Genomic DNA, 14674 nt, shown 5'->3' with positions numbered 1-14674 from the left:
TAGTGTGGAGTGGGAGAGTGGAATAGCATGGAATACTGCAGTGGCATAGAGTAGATTGTTTTTAAAGTAGATTGATGTGGTGTAGAGAGAAGTGGTACAAGAGTATAGTGCCATAGAGTGCAGTGGTGCAGAGTAGATTAAAGTGTTTTTGAGTGGATTGGTGTAGAGTACAGTGCTATAGAGTGGAGCAATGCAGAGGAGAGTGACTTAGAGTTCGGTGGCAGAGACAGCAGTGCTGCAGAGTAGAGTGATGTAGAGTAATGTTTCATAGAATGGAATAGTGTAGTGTGAAGTGGTGCAGGGTAGAGTCCAGTGGCATAGAGTGGAGTGATGCAGAGTAGGGAGGTGTACAGTGCATTAGCATAGAGTGCTGCAGTGGCATAGGGAGCAGTGGCATTGAGTGCAGCAGCATAGAATGTAATAGAGTAGCATAAATTGCAGTGGCATAGAGTTCAGTGGCAGAGAGTGCAATCACACAGAGTAGAGTGTTGTGGAGTGCAGTGGTGTGGAGTGGCATAGAGTGAATCGGTGTAGAGTGCAGTGGCGTACAGTGGTACAGAATAATGTGACAGAGTGTGATGGTGTAGAGTGGAGGATAGTGCAGTGGCATGGAGTAGATTATAGTGGCGTACATTGAAGTGGTGCAGACTAGATTGGCATAGATGCACAGTGGCATATAGTGAATTGGTTTTGAATAAAGTGGTGTAAAGTGCAATAGTGCAGAATGCAGTTCCATTGAGTGCAGTGGCATAGAGTGATGCAGAGTAGAGTGGTGAAGAGTAGAGTGCTGCAGAGTAAATTGGTACATAGAGCAGTGATGTAGAGTACAGTGGTGCAAAGTAGAGTTACATAGATTGTAGTGACAGAGCTCAAGGATGTAGAGTGATATAGTTTGCAGTGGCATAGAGTGCAGCATAGAGTAAAATGTTGTAGAGTATAGTGGCTACAGTTGTGCAAAGCATTTGGTGCAGGTACAGTGTTGTAGGGTGCATTGGTTTTGAGTAAAGTGGTGGAGAGTGAATCGACATAGAGTGCAGTGGTTTAGAGTAGAGTGGTGTAGTGCAGTGGCATATAGTTGTGCCGTGTAGAGTGTAGTGTCATAAGTTGGAGTGGTGCAGAGTGAAGTAGGGTGGTGCAGAATGCAGTGGCATAGAGTGCAAAGATGCAAGGTAAATTGTTTCAGAGTAGAGTGGAGTGGTGCAGGGCAGAGTAGAGTGGTACAGCGTAGAGTGCAATGGCATACAGTACTGGCATAGAGCACAGTGGCATAGTGTAGATTGGCATAGAGTAGAGTGGCACAGTGTTGATAGCAATGGCATCGAGTGGTGTGGTGCAGAGTGGAGTAGAGAGACTTAAGTGCAGTATCATAGAATGAAGTTGCATAGAGTAGATTGTTTCAGAGTAGAGATAAGTGGCATCGAGTGGAGTGGTGCAAGGTAGTGGTCTAGAGTGCACTGGCACAGAATTCAGTGTTACAGAGTGGAGTGGCCTTTATTGGAGTGGTGTACTTTGCAGTGGGGAAGTGTGCAATGGTGTACAGTTGAGTGGGGTGGAGTGCACTGGCGTAGAGTGGAGTGGTGTAGAGTAGAGTAGAGAGGCATAGGGAGAAGTGGCATAGAGTGCAGTGACATAGAGTAGTGCAGGGTAGAGTGGTGCAGAAAGAAGTGACGTTGAATACTCTGGTGCAAAGTAGAACAGAGTGCCATAGAGTGCAATGACATAGAGCGCAATGGTATAGAGTGAAGCAGCATGCAGTGGCATAGAGTAAAATGTTGTATAGTATAATGGCATAAATTGCAGTGGTGCAAAGTAGTTGGCATAGGCACAGTAGTGTAGGGTGCATTGGTTTTGAGTGAAGTGTTGTAGAATGAATGTGCATAGAGTGCAGTGGTGTAGAGTGCAGTGGCATAGAGTGGAGTGATGCAAAGTGGAGTAGAGTGACATAGCATGTAATGACATTGAGTATAGTGATGCAGAGTAGATTGTTTAAGAGGAGAGTGAAGTGGAGTGGAGTGGGGCAGGGTAGAGTATAGTGGTGCAGGATAGAGTGAAGTGGCATAGAGTCGTTTTGTAGAGCGGAGTGGTGCCAAGTGCAGTGGCATAGAGTAGACCATTTCAGAGTAGAGTGCAGTGGTGCAGAATAGTTTCTAGTGGCGTAGAGGGGATTGGCATAGAGTGAACTGGCATACAGTGGAGTGGTACAGAGTAGAGTACATTGTGTAGAGTGCAGTGGCAGAGAGTGTAGTGGCATATGGTAGGGTAGTATGGAAAAGAGTGCATTGACAGAGTAGGGTGGTGTAGAACAGAGAGGAGTAGAGAATAGTGGTGTAGGGAATAGTGTAGTGACACAGAGTGGAGTGGTGGAGTGTAGAGTGGAGTGGTGCAGAGTAGAGTGGGGTAACATGCAGAATGCATATTTGGTAGCATACTGCCATTACACACAACACATCTTCAATTGAAATAACCATTACATTTTCACTCACATACAGTTTCACTGATTAAAGTATATAGTGCACAAATGATAATATGTTGAAATGCCATCACCCAATGTATTCAATTTATTGTCAGTACAGTTCATTTACAGACATTTAAATTTGTTGCATGCTAGAAAAAAATAACATTGCACTGCCTTCCTAAGACAGACCCCTCAACCGTAACCAGCATGATTGTCACATAAATTCTTTCACCTTGCAGTTAGAGAAAGAAAAATAAAAAACAGCTCACTGAGAGACACCCCCTCACATTTTAATTCTGTCTTTGAATGCACAGAAAATGTAACAAAATAAGAACAATATTTAGAGGTCTGTTTATAGAAAGTGTGTTTGTGGAAGAATACAGAAAACTAGGCTTAGGCAATGGGAGGGATGAACTTTAGATGGACAGCCGAAAGTAAATAAAGCCAGTGAATAGAAAGCCAGAAAATGTGAGTTACAAACCACAAGGCCAATGGTAAGCAATAGATCTGGCAAAAAACTCAACTCCGCCCTCTGAGTTTTCAGAATTCTCGCACTTTGTGCTATGCAGAGTAGCGCAGGGTTCCCGAATACAACAATATCTGGCTCAAAGCGGCGTCTTTTTCCAGTTGCATGTGTAAGATTTGTTTTTGGCACTCGCTTGCCATTCCATTTCCTCCTGGACACCCTGGCTGCGGTTCACTGCTGACATAATCAGCATAATTCATTTTTTTAAGTCTTATTCCATTTCCTCTGGACCACCTTGCCACCATGGTTTTGTTTCTTAAGGATTATTCTATTTAGCCATGCACCTCTCTCTGACTACCACAGGTGTCTCCTTTAAAACAGATGTAAATAAAGCAAAGAGCTATATCTGCATGTTGTGTTTCCCGATTTGAAATTACATTTCTGGTGTGGTTTGAATTTACAATGTTTGATTAACATGGTTTCATTACATAAGTAACCAACCACACTAGTCAGTCATTCATTAAGAACTTTATTCTGCTTAATCCAGCCATAAAAGTTCTATTAAAGATCAGTACATGTATACAGCATAAAAACAGATTAAAGGAGACACATAAAACAACAATAAAATGTAATAACTTTTACAACTCTAAGGAGCACTTAAAATAAAGTTTAGCACTGCACAAACAATGTCTAGGGTTCCCAAATGCTGTATATAAATCAAAGCCTGCTTGTGATCTAAACTGAGAAGCTTTCAGCACTGACCATAGAAATTGCCTTCTCTTTGGGACATAAAGAGTACCGAATAAGATAAAGTTAATTGAACATTGACGCACCAAGCCATCACATGGGCAGAGGGAGTGAGAGAAATTAGATTGTTTATGCTGGGAAACCTACCAGAAAGTGTATAGTTTGATGATAAAATCTGGTAAACTGAAATTTGTATCTCTCATTTGCTATAGCCTGCAAATACAATGCAATCTTTTCAGTGGACTTAACAATAGTAACAACCTGCTCTCTACCAGTGCAGGCCAGATTAAGATGGCTGTAAAAGAGATATTTAATGGAAGCAGGTGAAACTTTTCTGAAGGAATCCGGACTTGAGAAATAGTATAGGTTGCTTATATTGGTAAAGCTAAGATTGATTTACTGGAACCGTCAAATTCAAATCTCTTTATTGCTTGATTTCCTAAAATTGTTGCATAAAAGTACACTGTTCAGTACCAAAATAGATCCCCTATAATCACCGTGCCCATCACATACAAATTGCTACTAAATCAGTTGCAAGATGAATACTATATGTATTAAAGCCATTGTATATTATCACCCTTAAATAAAAAATAATTTCCAAGAATAAATATATAAAATAGTCTGGTGCCCCAAGGATTACACTCGAACTGTCATCGCTAAATTATAATGGCTCCAATAGGGCAACATTGTCAGAAAAATGCCATACTTTCACAAGAGCAATGTGGAGTGCATCAGCTAACAATGCAGTGTGATACAGTTTATAATGATTATTATCAAAACCATTATAAAAAAACAACATTATAAAACTAGTGTAAGTATCTTTGCACTGCTTCCAACACAAGTTTAAAATTAGATAAAATGAAATAATAAAAATACTCATATAACACAAGAATGATTAAAAAAGTCTAGTAACACCAAGTAATGGCGACTGGGATAAACCTGCCTATATCCTTTTCGATCACATAAAACAATCTTTCCTTAGAGGCCGGGCCAGACTGGCCATAAACATGGGTCAACCCTTCAATGTGGCCCACAGGAATTGACCTCTACCCATTTCACAAATCTTTGCAAACATTTCACCAGAGCACTGCTTAGTCTCACATCTGTAGGGTCAAAGCGAGCTACAACTACCTCCCTACACAACTTTATTCCTCTAGCGTTCCACCTTCTTCGTAGGAGCAGACGCTGATCCTGTTGTAGAGCGAGGCATATGCACAGTACACGAATAATGTCCTCCGGCCCAAGGTGGCATAGCCGGCATCTCCCTGGTTCTTCATGCCTCTTCCAAACAGGCAAGTAACATGTGATAGGTAATAGCCCCATTCTGTATCCCATTAACTGAGACTTATTTTTTTCCTTTAAAGATTTACTAAGATAACTCTGGGGCTTCGGCAGCTCATAAGATGAGAGTGTCAGCAAACTATGTTTGTGTCATGCTGGAGTAGCCTTATCTTCAAGCAGGGAAAGCTGTTTGCTGCTTATCTTTATTATCCTTTTAAACTCCTGGTGGCTAATTGGTAAATGCCATGCCTTCTGTAGGTTCAAGGAGATCAATAACTGCTACAGGGAAGATCATGCTTGGGAGCTGTTTATAGAGTTCTGTTCAATCCATATGTAATGGGCCAGTGATTCCAGTGATTCCTCTTTTGCAGACCTTAATTTGTGGCATTGCAGCGTATAAGTCCCCGTCCATGCCAAAGCTTGCTTAATGATCCCAAATTCAAGTCTAATCTGAGCTTGCTGTTCAGTAGATCTTTTTCTCGAGTTTCAAAGTCCTTCTGGCCCTCCGGAGGAGGGACAAGACTTTGGTATCCGTGGGTGTCCATTTTAATACTCTCTATAGTGAATTATTCCTCCTGTTGGCCCATTTTACCTGGTGACTGGTTGCCTCACCACTGAAGAAAGTTGTGCTCTTTGGGTTCTGCTGCCTCTTCGAGTGACCCTGCTTGGCATAATGCATTAAAATACCCTCTGCAAACACAACCCATTGTGACAGAGGATCACCAGTGGTCAGATGGGTGGAGGAAACAAAATGTTTCCCCTTTGCTGCCAGAGAAGCCAGGGATGCTGTGTTACACCTAATGCACTGCAGGTCGATTGCACCCTCATTAAGCTCAGGTATGTTGCATATTCAAAGTGCCAGACCATGATATCGAAGGTGATCTCCTGTGGGCGATGATTGCTATCCAGACTTTTACCAAAACGAAAGGAAGATATATGATGCATTAGGGAAAGTCTAACAAAAGTCTAATCAATTAAAGAGGCCCTCATTGCCATTGAAAACGAAATTCCAGACAGCTTATCATGGCCAAATAGGCTGTTTAGTGCCGTAAGACCATGGTGTTCCAGGGTACCCTGTAGAACATGACATTTCTTGTCACATTTGGTCCACCCTGGCAACGCCTGGGACAGAGTCATCCACAGGCTGTCTTAACCCTCTGACCTCGCTCGAAGGAGTTGTGCTCATCAGCCACGTTATAGTCGCCTGAGATAATAAAATCACCCTTCGAACATTCCGACTCAGCTTGCAGCAACAGGCTCCTTCAGCATGTGATCTAAGACATGCGGGAATCCAGGTTCCCTGAAGGGAGATAAAATTATTCCCCACTTCTTAAAAATCAGAGCAGTCCAGGACCTTCTGTGCCTGTTCTGCAGAGCTCCAGATAACCTAAGTTGATTTGTTAATTTGACCAGGACCATGAGCAATGAATTCTAATGAGGCAGTATCCTGTGATGTTAATTCTCTTAACGGGCCAATTGAGTATGCAAGCCTGATGATTTTCCCATGATTCAAAATGTCAAACAAGCCTCTAGATGTATATTCTGGGTAAAAGAGTGTGGAAGCTGAGTATGTTTGTGTCATTTTTTGGGGCCCTTCACTGAGCACCCGGGCCAGGCATCCTCCCCAATCTGTTTGAGGGGAGACTGGACCACTGCTAGTCACCATTGCTTGCATTACCTGAGGCATCTGCATTTCTGCCGCGATGGGGCAGATGTAACAGTGGTCCCATCCTTTTTGCTGACAGTGATAGTTAGAGGAGCTACATAACCCTCAAGCTGGGTAGGTGCCAGAGACACCCGCACTATGCTTGTGGCCAGGTTGGTTTTTGATACAGGACCCGTAATGTTATTTAGATTGGTTTTCCCAGGGGTATGCATAGCAGTCATATTTAACTGGCCAAACAAGTACATCCTCTCCAGTGTCACATTTGTTTGTAAGGGCAAGCCTTAGTAGTAGTAGTAGTGCTGGAATACATTGTACCTGACTTTCCCGCATAAGTGTAACTAAATTTGAGGTTTGTTCTATTGTGATGCCCTGCTTTCCTCCAGTGCTGTATTAGCAGTCGAGGCATATGCCTTGATTGCTGTTTGAGCCTCAGCTAAGGGCTCTGAAACCTCCTTCAAGGATTGGTTCAGACCCATTGGTGCCTCCACAAGACCAATTTGAGGTTCCCCACAGCTTGGGCCCTGGCGCTGCTTACTGGTTAAAGATTGAAAAATTGAATATATCACCAGGTTTTGAGTCCTGGCTGCCCTTTTATTGCGCCCCTTCCTTTTCTTAGATCTCTACATTCATTGCTCCCTCTTGGGAGTGGGGTCGTCTGTGACACATACCTGCGGTGTGGACCGAAGGGGGCACAGGTTGCGGCTCTTTGGTGACACCATTTGGCTGATGATATTGGCAGGAGAGAGACCTGTGCACGTTCTCTGCAGTGGCCCCTCTCCGGGCCACTAATGTAGTGGAATCTATGCCCAGGTTACCCTGGGTTCCAGCAGCTAATATTCCTTTTGATTCCAGGGGTGTCAGTAGGGTTTTTTGGGTATCAACCATTTCTCTCAGTTCACCAACTAACTTTGACTTTACATCTGGTGGTATGGTTAGTTTATCTAGAAACGGAGAACATTTACCTTTCTGGACAGCTCCATATGCTTCAGACTGAACCTTTTTTATCAGATCATTCAGGTTTGAGATTTGTTTCATCGATAGTTGCAGCATACATAGCAAAAGTGTTTGGAATGCTGGTCTGTATGTCCATCTTATTAGCTTAAAAGCTCATAGCCTTCACTGAGTTTTGTAAACTCCCAAATGCTCTAATCCATAAGGATTCCTGAAGCCTCTGAGGGTCGACAGTTCCTGCTCTAAAGGGACTAGAATTCTTTGGGGCAGCAGTAGCATAAGAAGCCAACTATGTTTCCATAGAATGCAGGTATGAAGGACCTTTACCAGATGTCAATAGGCCCTCGTCACAGGCCTGTTCTCTTAAACTCGCTTCCTCTGCTATATTGGATTTTTTGCTATCGGTTTCCCAAAGAGCTAGAGGCAGCACCATTGGACATTTGGTACGTGTTGTGCCCGGGGGTAGTGTGTCTGGACCAGGGAAGGCTTGCTTATTTTCCTCTTCATATAGCTGTGACAGTAACTGAGAACGTTTTTTGCCTCCTTGGGAAGAAGGTGGGGCTGAGTTCAGAATTCCCCGTCTGTAGAGTTGTGATCCAAATCCTTGTGTGCCCTGGGTGCTGATTCAAGCTGCACTGGGTAACCTTTGTGCAAAACTTTACAGACTATGCTCTTGTGGGTGCTCATGCTTGGGATATCAAGCGAGAATTCTTCCCTGTGCCATGCCATGCTTCGGGAAGGGGATAGCCTGATACCTGACATGGCGTGCCCAGTATGGAGAGTTGTACAACTGTTCCGGATCCCTACCATCTAGAGGGGGGGGGGACTGGGCCCTGTTCTCAATGATCAAAATTGGGTCTTAGGGAACAGGCAATCCCTCGATATTATCGCTAGAATAAAAAATGGCTGCCCCAGCTTTCTTTGGGTAATTACATTTGAAGTGATTTTTGGTTGTCCAAGCTTTGGATCACATCTTCCTGATCCTTTAGCTACCACCCCTGAGGGAAATCCTCCACAGCTAGCCCATGTAAAATAGCATTTGAACCCCATGATGTTGCTGTTGATGCCATGATTGGAGATAATGGATAGATCAGGTCTGAGGAGGTTAGGATTTTTTTGGTTCACCACTGGCCCCCTGGGCTTTCCAAGTCTCATCCTGTTAAGGCTCCACTGATGCCAACCAAGTAATAAAGTCAGGGATAAAGCCAGTTGTGTCACCTCACCCCTCCTCATAGCCTACACCCTGAAGAACAACTTCAGGGAGGGAGCATAAGGGTAACAATCCCCCTGAACCCCCTTCATCCTTTTGAGTTCCTTCTCTCTTGCTTCCTGAGACTATTCTTCTTCTCCCCTTGCACACTTGTTCCCAATTTTGTGCCACCACGCCCACCTTTTTACTCCTTATTGCAACCCATATTTGCAATGTATTTGCAGCGTTGAAACCCTTTGTCTTGGAAGGGGGGAGGAGCATTCAGAAACTCACAGGACTCTGGCAATGTTGACAAATGGGGTCCTTCACCCAGTAGTTGAGTTATACCAATGACACTACTGTTGGCCACCAGTAGCTGATCAAAGTTCAGTGTTTTAAATCAATGTTCCAAGCACGGTGCTCAGAAGCCTGCTAAGTTATACTGGGCTACTGGGAGAGAGCAACAGAAAAAGAGCTGGGCTGCTGCAAAAATACAGTCTAGCAGATAGTATAGCAGGTGAAGTGGATAAATGTCAAAATTAGTGCCCCCAAGCCATGTGGGGCAAGCCTACTACTACTTCCACTCCACGAGGATCTGCAGCTCTGAGCCTCCTCACCTCACCAGCCCCGTTGGACATCTGCCTTTCCTTGCAGCTGCCTGCCCTTCGTGCCGTCTGCCCTTCCTTGCAGCCGCCTGCCCTTCGTGCCGTCTGCCCTTCCTTGCAGCTCTCCCATTTGGCTCCTTGTTATTCCTCAGTATTTGTCTGGTACGACTACAGTGTCACCCCAGCCACTCCAGCCGCTCCAACTGCTCTAGACCCGGGACGCTGTGCAGCTGCCCTCCACCACACAGACATCTCTTTGTCGCTCACCCGCTCGGAGCTGGGGCCAAGTCGTGACCCCTGCAATGGTGGGGCAGCAGATAAAGAGCAGGGCAGGAGGGAAGAAATAAGAAGAAAAGTGGGCCTCTTAGAAAATGAAACTGCCCCCAGCTCATAACTGCCTGCCCCTCAGTGGTCTGCTCCTCTTAGTGTTGCATCTCCAATCCTAGCATTGGATAAGCAATCTAATAACACTGGTACAAAAGTGAGCCTCACGGTTTTCCCATATTTTAAGCCACAGCAGCAAAGGCTGCAATTCAATATAATCTTCCAGATAACCCAGCCGTACTTTTTCGTGACAAAAAGATGCAGGGGTCAATTGCGGCACAGCCAGCAACCTTTTAAAAAATGTGTTTCAGTTGTTTGGTATTAGTTTGTTTTGTTGTAGCCCCAAATGCCTGCACTGAAGGAGGCAATTGATAGACCCTTGCTCTTAATAATACACAGCATTTCTTTAACTGGTTTGTGTTCTAACATTCTGGCAAATCTTAAAACAGCTTCTTGACCTGCTAGGTCCTGATGTTTAATAGAAATTTCCAACTATACCCAATGTCTACAGACACTCCCAGATATCTAAAATGGGGGTGGGGGGTTAATGGTTTCTGCATCTCCAAGTAGAAATTTCCGTGTTGTAGATAATTTGAGACCACATTTCATTATATAAGATTTTGTGTGTTGGTCATGAGGCCCTGACTGTGCATTACATTTTAAAAAGCATCTAAAAGAATTTGAAGGCCGTTTGCAGATCTCACTATTAAACCCCATTATCTGCGTAGAGTAATACGGGAACTTGATATGAGACAATCTTCGGGATGTCCTTCCCCTTGCCACACAGAGAGCCCTTTAGCCCATTTATATAGATTAAGAAGAGAAAGGGTGCTAAGACACATCCTTGCCGTCCCCCTGTTTTGTAGGAGAATTCCACAGTTAAGTCCCCACCCTTGCTATTGTACCCTTGCAGTAGTATGGACATTAAGATTATCCAGCAGGATAATTATACCAGGATCAATCCCTCGCTGTGCAATAATTTCCCACTGTGGCAAAGGCACATGTCAAGTCCATAAAGGCAAAATGGACACAAGTTTTTTTTGTTTTTGTGTACTTTTGGCCAATCAGGGATAGATTTAGGGATTGTTTCGTTGTGCCTAGACCGGGGCGGAATCCGAATTGGATGTCTGAAAGCCCTTTTGTCTCAGCTGCCCAGGTTTCCAGTATGGCCAGAATTACCCTTCCGAAAATGTTGACCATGCTATCAAGCATGGAGATTGAACAGTAGCAACTTGGTTGGCTCTTGTCCTCTTTTTAAAAAATGGGACAATAATAGCCTCTTGCCACCTTTCGACTAGAGGGCCAGCAATGGCATATCTAATTACAATGGCTATAAGGGGAGCCCAGAATTAAAGGTGGGCTTTATAGAGATTGGGGGGAATTCTTTCAGGGGCAGGGGCCTTATTTGAAGTGTTACTCAAAATGGCTACGGCAACATCTGAAACCTCAGTTGACCTGCTGAGGGTTGGAGGGGCATCTGACTCATAAGTAGTTATGGGGTCCAGAACCAGGGTATTCATAATGGTTTCTGGGGAGAAGAGTTTTGAGAAATGATCCACCCAGTCTTTAGCTGGTATTGTTGCTTCTGCTCTTGTTAGTTATTCACCCAGCAGTCTTGGTGCATTAACAGCCTGCCAGAACAAACTAGAGACTTACAGACTTACTAGACTCCCTAAGATCTTCCCAAACCTTCTCCCTCATTTCGACCTTCCTCATTGCAATAACTTCTCTAGCAGAGGCTACCCCACCTCCTGGTCCCTCGGACTCTTGCTAAGAGCAGATTATAAGGACTGATGAGCTTTAAAACAGGCATTGTTAAACCATCTAGGGTTAGTGCTTGAATTATGCACATTTGTGGTCATTCTAGCTGCCATATACCTATTGAGGGAAGAATAGGATTGTATAACATCTCCTGGATTGGCATATTCCTGCACGTCTAAGGCAATATGGGATTGATTATTTGAGACAATGTCATTAAAGAACTCTTCTTTGTTCACCTTCTCCCATTTGGTAGTGACATCCTTGTTTATACTATATTCTACCTTTGGTTGGCTGGAGCCATGTTTGGCTGTGCCTAGATCCAAGGAAAGTTTGATGATTAAAGGGTTATGGTCGCTCAAACCATTTGTCGCAGTTGCACTATTCATAAAAAATGCCATCAATTTCTTAGCGATGAGCATGCCGTCAATAATGGAGCTAGTGTCCTGCCCCACAAATGTTGGTATCTGGCTTAAGCTTGTATTGCCATTTTGGTGAGTATGAATCAGGTTATTTACAGGGATCACTCGATTCAGAGAGTCCCCCGGGGTGGGGAGGAGGGGGTGTGGTTATCAAAAATGTATTAGGGGCTGATGTAACACATCACATATACACCACATGATTCCAGCATTCTAGAGTTGCATAGTTGGATATTAAAATCTCCCACCCAGATGATAAAAAAGTTATTTCCTATGGTCATTTAGTTTTTTGTGAAAAGTGTCCTCTAGCCCATCCACCAACTGGGTCTTAGGTTGGTCAAATATGTTATAATTACAATTTATCAGCAGCAGATCAAAAGATTTCTGTTGAGCAATTAAAAGAATATTGTAATACAATGTAGTAGAAATTACACATGCTCTGTCCTCCATCAAAGTCACTGAGATGAAAGTAACTGGACAATGCTTAGCTCGGCCTGAGATTGAGGCAATAGCTGGAGATTGGTATGTGACATAACCATCTAAGTGCAGGGAGAATAGGAACCAGGTCTCATGTCAACTGATTATTTGATGTTGTTCTACCAGCTTTAGCCAGTCAGGATTCGCTGGTTTGGGTTGAAGACCAGCAACATTCCATGAGATTACACTCCACATCTTTCCCCGGAAAGATTTAACATTAAGGGGGTCATTTTGAGCCTGGCGGTACTAGACCGCCAGGGCTAAAATGACGGAAGCACTGTCAACAGGCTGGCGGTTCTACCTGGATCATTACGACTGCGGCGGAAGCGCCGCAGTTGCACCCCGCCAGGGCAGCGCTGCTAGCAGCACTGCCCAGGGGATTACGAGTCCCCGACTGCCAGCCTTTTCCTGGCGGTTTGAACCTCCAGGAAAAGTCTGGCGGTACGGGGAGTCGTGGGGCCCCTGGGAGCCCCATGCGACTTTTCACTGTCTGCTATGTAGACAGTGAAAAGCGTGACGGGTGCAACTGCACCCGTCGCAGGGCCGCAACACCGCCAGCTCCATTTGGAGCTGGCTCCCATGTTGCGGCCCACATCCCCGCTGGGCTGCGGACGGAAACTCGTTTTCCACCCGACGGCCCAGCGGGGATGTCAAAATGGGCACCGCGGGAGTGCGGCAGCATTGGCGGCCGCATGGCGGTTACAACTTGGCGGGCGGCTCTTGTCACCCGCCAATGTTGTAATGAGTCCCTAAGTTTATCCTGGGGTGGATTGGGAGTGGGGGGGTGTTGAGGTCACAATACTTGTTTGGGCTTTTAGCTCCTTGTGAGAATTAGTTCAGCTGCTCCATTGAGAGCAAAGTGCAATATTATTGCGAAGAAGTAAACTACTCTGCAGAGATTGAGTTATTCCAACATCTCAGTGGACATATTCAGTTGCCCTGGCTGCAGGTCTCTGATTTTGAGGCCTATGTGATTAGCAGGCTTTGCGGCATAAAAGAAGATGAGAGGTTGGGCTCTGATATCCCCTGTCATATAAGATGCTTTCGAAAGGCGGTGTAAAAGATTCAGACTCCTAAAGTTGGTTATTATGCAGTTACTAGCTGAGGTCTTTACAGATGGCCCTACCCATGAGACTCTCCTTGTAGTAATGCGGTCTCTTGACAGGTCTCACGACCTGCCAGAGTGCTTTCTTAACCAGCTTAACACTTTGTTTAACAGTGAGTTATGGGATTTGGGAAGCCGGTGCTCAACTTTGGATACATTTTCAAGCACAATTATGTAAGGCTGTGATATGTGGGCGTGGGCTTGTTGCTTTATCTTGACTTCGACATGAAGCGGATTTAGAGTTCTTCTTTTGAGGCTTCTGGATCTAGAAACATTGCTGGGGCCTTTGGGAATAGTGGGATGGCTGTCTCCTTTGCACATGTGGGGTAGCGCGAGCTTGTCTAGCAGGGGATGATAAGTGCAGGCTTGTATTAACTTCCCTTTGATGTATTGGTGAGGTTAGACTTGGGAAGCTGGATATTTTTATTTGAGCCAACTGAAATGTCAGGGAGTTAAGAGACATTCTGTCATCAGCCTACTTCTGGGCCGATAGAATAAGATCAAATTTCCCCTCCATGACAGGTAATTTTAGAATAATTGAAGCACAAAGCTGAGGAACATGTTTAAAACAATTTTAAAGGTGATACAGTCTGGCAGAACAATTTGAGATTACTGTTCTCATGTCAGATTAAGTAGTAGAAGCATTTTTGACAGACTTCCCCCCCCTCGCTCTCCCCCCACACTTTTCTTTCCATTTACGCCTTGCTTGCCCTGGGGCACAGATTTAGACTTTATATTCTCAGGAATTATAGATTCTGTCCTGACCTCCCATTGGCTGCTTCTTTTTGAGGGGGGCTGTCCGAATTTGACAATAGGTCGATCCCCTCAGCGCCTTTGGAGTCTTGGATGACACATGAGTTTTACAGACCCACTGCTTGCAAAGATCTCTTGGGCAGAAGGGAAGATTGGTAGAATTTGAGCAGCCTGGCATAGTCTGGCTTGAGAGCACTGCCGGCGTGCGTTTAATGGGATCGGCTGCCACAGACTTTATGCTTGCAAAAGTGTTATTACTAGCAGGCAGGCCAGATTTTTTCAATGTAGAATCCATGGTGGCCTTCACTTGGTCAATCTCTGATTCAATTGCCATGACAGATGTTAGGTAATTAGTGATAGAATATGTTCTGGACCACCCCTTATTAGAAGAAGCAGAAGTGTGCCTTTGTATTTCCCCATTTCTCACCCGGTGTACCTGCTGACGAATATTATAAACTGGTATCAATAATCTCCTCAA

Source organism: Pleurodeles waltl, chromosome 7, assembly GCF_031143425.1.
Source record: "Pleurodeles waltl isolate 20211129_DDA chromosome 7, aPleWal1.hap1.20221129, whole genome shotgun sequence".
In the NCBI taxonomy this organism is placed as follows: domain Eukaryota; kingdom Metazoa; phylum Chordata; class Amphibia; order Caudata; family Salamandridae; genus Pleurodeles; species Pleurodeles waltl.
This window is presented reverse-complemented; position numbering follows the sequence as displayed.